Below are 6335 nucleotides of genomic sequence, written 5' to 3'. Positions count from 1 at the left end.
TGGGGATTATTATTTTGTCCCATGTGGGTTTCATATGGTAAATCCCACATGGGTTTTATGTGGTAAATCCTACATGGGATATAGGTGGAAAATACTACATGTTATAGATCTTAAATGACACATATTTTAATCCAAATGGTATAAAAGTAGTCAATACTAGACAAATGAAAGTCCGAATGCTTCTATGATAATTTTTAAAATTCTTTTAATTTAAAAATTACTTAAATAGTAATTTAAAATTAATCATCGAAGCTTTCAGAGAGGCTTAACTTAATCTGGTATTTACTACTTTATCCCATTTGGTATTCAAAATGTGAAGCATTTTTGATCTTTTACATGCGATGTTTTCCACCTATAACCTATGTGGGATTTACCTTAAAATATTATGACGAAATTTTATAAAATTAAAAAACGTGTTGCAAAATGAATTTATTTAAAAATAAATGCTATTAATCAATACATCCATTGGATGTATTAATCAATACATCCAAAACGAATATTAAAAATATTATTTTTTCTTTTGCGATTTACACGCCGTTTTTTGTCAATTGAATTAATTAAATCGCTTCGGCTTGTATAATACCAAGGTTTTTCGTATCTTCTAACTTTCATCAAACATTTTCTAAAAAAAAAAATAAATAAATACAAATATATATAAATGTAAATATAAATATATATATATATATATATATATATATATAGAGAGAGAGAGAGAGAGAGAGAGAGAGAGAGAGAGAGAGAGAGAGAGAGAGAGAGAGAGAAAGAGACAGAGAGAGAGAGAAAGAGACAGAGAGAGAGAGAAAGAGACAGAGAGAGAGAGAGATTTTAATAAGGAACCTTATTAGTCGAGCAATTTTAATTATTAGCCAGTTTGAAGTCATTAATGACTACAATATTTCACAAATAATTATTTCCTAATTTATTACTTACAATGACTAACGTATTATGCGTAATTGAACACATATTATGCGTAATGAGCTTGAACCCATGAGGAGAATCCTGAAAAAAAGTGATCAATAAGGATAAGTAGTTAAACAAAAAAACAAAAACAAAAATGTAAAAACCTACTTTTTCAATGATGTAGACTTCTATAATAACAGGCCTTGACATCGCGCAAAATGCCGTAAAAACTGAAGGCCGATTAAACTTTCACTTTTACTTATATTGATATATTTTTATATTAGGTAGTGTGTAATGGCAGTCTATGTTTTCTAATAATAATCTCTAGTAAAAACGGAAATATAAAAAGAAAACCAAAAAATTGTTAAAAGATAATCATGCTTTTCGTATTTCAAATTTCATTAAGAATATTTATGTAATATTAAATAGTATCAATAACAAGCAAAACCATAACAAAGTATATATCTTTATATTAGAAAGATAACTGTATTTTTAATTTTTTTTGCTAAAAACGGTAACAATAAAAATCACCAACAATAAAAAACACCAACAAAAGTTGATTTAAGCAAAAAAAAAGTTTTATCAATATATCTCAACAGGGTTAAAGTCCTTATACTTGGCAACTTGTAGTCAATACACAAACAATCATATAAACTTCGTCGCATAGCAAAATACTCATATGCTCTACATATAATATCTGAAGCATATAAAACTTCACCAACATTAACTTTTCTCATAGCATTAAGGTGTTCGAATAGAATATTTGACTGAAGCGAACTTTCTTTATTTTTTAAAAATCTAACTGCTTCAAATAAAGCTGATTTTGTTTTTATTAACTTTAATTTGTTTACAGCTAAATATAAAATATTACAAGTTGTGCCATTATGGTTAGCTACAAATGAATAATCATTGAAAATTACTAAAATAAATAATGAAACACCAAGTTAGTACATTTTTGATTGTATGTGCAAACTTTTTTTATTAGGTTGGAAAACAATAACATCGTTATTATCACTTAACAAAGATTGAATATCGTCAAATATAAGTTCATCCTCTTTTAGAAAATCATTTAACTCACCTGGTAAAATGCTTCGAAAACCGCTTGAAGTTACATTTTTTTTAACTTTACTTGCTGGTGTGGCTAAACAACTAGGCGGAATATTTTAAAAACAGATGGTGGGTTTAAAGGTCGTTGCTTCCCATATTTGCTTTCAAAAGGTGCTTCATTTGGCCAATGCAGTTGACATAATGCTGTATAGTCTGTAACAATAAAACCAGTTCTTGGGATAGCTTCACTACATCTTTTTCTCTCCTCTAGATTCTTCGGGAATTTATAAATTGATACTTTTGTTGAAGTTGAGTATTGATATTTTTGTTGTAGTTGTAATTGATATTGTAGTTGTAGTTGTATAAATTGATATTTTTGTTGTAGTTGAGATATTTCGACTTGCAAAGAGATACACAGCATTTTAAAGGCATTTTTAAGGCATTTTAATTATTAAAAAAACTTATCGTTAGTTTGACAATATTATTACCTTACAATGTTAACGCCTTGAACCTTACAACGTTATCATCTTGATGTTGGGCTATCTAATTTATAAACCAATCAAAATGAAAATGTAAACACAGTATTAGGAATTGGCCTTCAGTTTAACAACTTTGTTGCACGATGTCAAGGCCTGTTATTATAGAAGGCCGCGGTCACACATAATATAATATTTTGAAACTAATAAACAAACATCTAAATTTCTATAAGTAAATTTATTCTTTGATCATTGCCTTCATATCCTATCTTATTTTCATATCATAATCTATTATGGAATATATATATCACAACAATATTATTAAATTTGTGATGTTCAAATATCATATGAACATTCTCTAACATGTTCATATGATATTTGAATATAGTTCTTGAGTATATTATCTGCAAACAATTGACTGATGCAAGTTCTAATATTGTCAAAAACCAAGCATGCATGCATGGGACACTGCAGTGTCCCACAAAGAAATGCAGGTTTGAAAGCCAAATTTTCTTTATTATTTATTTCTTTATTAAAAAAAAAAATTAAAATAGGGGGGAGATAGGGAGGTTTCTGTAACTTTTTTTAGCCTCCAAAACTTTTAACTTTATATATAATAAGGTTCATAAAACTTAAGGGACTTACGAAGTATATTGAGGAACAAAAACAGGATATTTACAGAAACTTTTAAATTTTTAATCCGGAGTACCACAGTGTTATTGGGAATAAAGTCTCTGGGTCCAGTATTCAAAGTAATATGATCTAAAGTAATATATAAACTAAATAAAATGCTTTAAAATGCATGCAGTAATACATATAACTCCTGATAGTTAACTATATGTATAACCAGTTATACATAAAATTTATTATATAAACTTATTTTTTAAGGTTATGCTTGAACAAATTAGAACCAATTAATTCAAATTCAAGATTTAGTTCAAGTTACTTGTTCATTGCTTTTTCACTATTTTATATTTATTTGTTCAAATTTGTTAACTAGTACTAATTCTTACTACAGTAAGAATATTTATCATTGTTGAACGTGATTTTATTAGTAACTTAATTTTACTATCAACATATTTTGACAACACCCTTTACATTTTAAATGATGACAGCTTTACTTTTCTATTGATGTTAAATTTATTACGTTTCAATAACTCAGATTGAATTTTAACTGAATTATTGTAAGCTTTGTAAGGGTTTGTTGTATCTCAAATGGTGTTGTAAATAAAGTAAAAATAATATATATATATATATATATAAATATATGTAAATATATATATACATATATATATATAAATATATATATATATATATATATATATATATATATATATATATATATATATATATATATATATATATATATATATATTATTTAGGCTATGGGATCATCCATAAATGATGCCAGTAGATAGTGGGGCAGTGTGAGTTTAACAATAATTGACAATGGGGAGGGGATGTTGAGACTAAGATAATCTCAATTAAAAAATTGAATTAAAAAAAAAGTAAAATATTTTATTTAAAAAAAAAGTAAAACAATTTATGCTAGCTATAAGCAGGTTTTAGAGGTATTTACACCAACAATGTGGTCTAAAAACTTCTTGCTTTTGTTGCTTAAAACTGTAGAGGATCACAGGAAAAACAATTTAAATTCAGAAATTAGCTTGAATCTTGAATGCTTATCTGAAAGAACAAATTATGTTTTTTTTTTTTACTTTTAGTACTGTTGAGAATAAATGTATAATTGAACCAGAAAAAAATTGATGGTGTATGCATTTTTTATATTATATTAACAATTCAGATATACCATCATAATACGATAACAAAAACTGACATCATTTTCAATGGGAGATGGCAAAAAATTGACCGAGTTTGATAAAGGGTGAAGTTGTTCAATAAACCGGGTCATCATCTGACATCATTATGCAGAGATGACCCTACGATTTAGGTAAAATAAGTAATCAATTTGCCATATTTCTCTTTAGAAAGTGTAAGAAAAAAGCATTGTTATGCTGAGAACCTACCTATTGAGCAAACTTTGACCACCTATTTTATAAATTTGAGAGACAGAAGTGGAAGTGCGAATCGCAAAAGAACTAATAACAATGCTCTAAATTGATTTTAATTTTGTAGACTAACATTAATAGTATTTAGTAATAATAAACGAAGTTTACATGATTTTTATAATTTGTATTTATTTCCATTAATTATCAGTTGTCAGTCTCCATTTTATAAAATGAATTAAAAAACTATTTATTTATAGTATAATAATAATACATAAATACTAGTTTCCTAATGCTATTATAATTTGTATTTATTTATAATTTGTAATTATTATAATTGTCAAAATTTCACTTTAAAACATCACAATGTTTTAAAGTGAAATTTTGTATCAATTTTATTGTTTTAATGTTGTATATATATATATATATATACATATATATATATATATATATATATATATATATATATATATATATATATATATATATATATATATATATATATATATATATATATGTATGTATGTATATATATATATATATATATATATATATATATATATATATAAAAATATATATATATATATATATATATTATATATATATGTATGTATATGTATGTATATATATATGTATATGTATACATATATATATATATATATATATATATATATATATATATATATATATATATATATATGTATATATATATATATATATATGTATATATATATATATATATATATATTATATATATATATATATTATATATATATATATTATATATATATATATATGTATATATATATATGTATATGTATATATATATATATATATATATATATATATATATATATATATATATATATATATATATATATATATATATATACAAACCCCTACAAAGCTTACAATAATTCAGTTAAGATTCAATCTGAGTTATTGAAACGTAATAAATTTAACATCAATAGAAAAGTAAAGCTGTTATAATTTAAAATATAAAGGGTGTTGTCAAAATATGTTGAAAATAAAATTAAGTTACTAATAAAATTACGTTCAACAATGATAAACATTCTTACTGTAGTAAAATATAGTACTAACCGATAAATTTGAACAAATAAATATAAAATTAACAAAAACAATGAATAAATAAGAACATATTTAACTAAATCTTAAATTTGAATTAATTGGTACTAATTTGTTCAAGCATAACCTTAAAAAATAAGTTTTTATAACAAATTATATGTATAACTAGTTAAACATATAGTTAACTATCAGGAGTTATATGTATAACTATATGCATTTTAAAGCATATTATTTTATTTAAACATTGCTTAGATCATATTACTTTGAAAACTGGACCCAGAGGCTTTATTCTCAATAACACTGTGGTACTCCAGATTAAAAATTGAAAAGTTTCTGTAAATATCCTGTTTTTGTTCCTCAATGTAGTTCGTAAGTCCCTTAAGTCTTAAGAACCTTATTATATCTAAAGTTAAAACTTTTGGAGCATAAAAAAAGTTACAGAAACCCATCTCCATCCTATTTTTTTCTTTTTTTATTAAAGAAAATTGGGAATTCTTTGACTTTCAAACCTGCATTTCTTTGTGGGACACTGCAGTGTCCCATGCATGCAAGATTGGTTTTTGACAACATTTCAACTTGCATCAGGTAATTGTTTGCAAATAATTTACTCGAGATCTATATTCAAATAACTATTATATTATCCTAATAATACGTCTATTTGCACAAATCTTAATCTTATTTCTATAAAGAAAGATAAAAAATATTCGTGGTACTTACATACTTGCTTGCCATTCTCTTTATTAATATAAAATATTTTCACACAATATTAACGTAACGCAATGCAATGTCGATTTAAAATTTTTTTTTTTAGTTTCCAGCT

At 24.4% G+C, this 6335-nt stretch overlaps 1 long non-coding RNA gene across 1 annotated transcript; it reads right to left on the bottom strand.

Moving 5' to 3' along the window:
- Positions 1-457: 457 nt before the first annotated feature.
- LOC136077766 (uncharacterized) lies at positions 458-6308 on the bottom strand. Its single transcript, XR_010637261.1, has 3 exons — positions 6233-6308; positions 931-999; positions 458-622 (listed from the first exon to the last, which is right to left on the bottom strand). It is a non-coding gene; the product is annotated as an uncharacterized LOC136077766 (long non-coding RNA).
- Between the last annotated feature and the right edge of the window lie 27 nt (positions 6309-6335).

The sequence above is a fragment of the Hydra vulgaris genome, chromosome 03, assembly GCF_038396675.1.
Source record: "Hydra vulgaris chromosome 03, alternate assembly HydraT2T_AEP".
NCBI classification, from domain to species: Eukaryota; Metazoa; Cnidaria; class Hydrozoa; order Anthoathecata; family Hydridae; genus Hydra; species Hydra vulgaris.
Note: the sequence above shows the minus strand (reverse complement) of the source record. Positions and strands in the feature narration are given on the sequence as shown.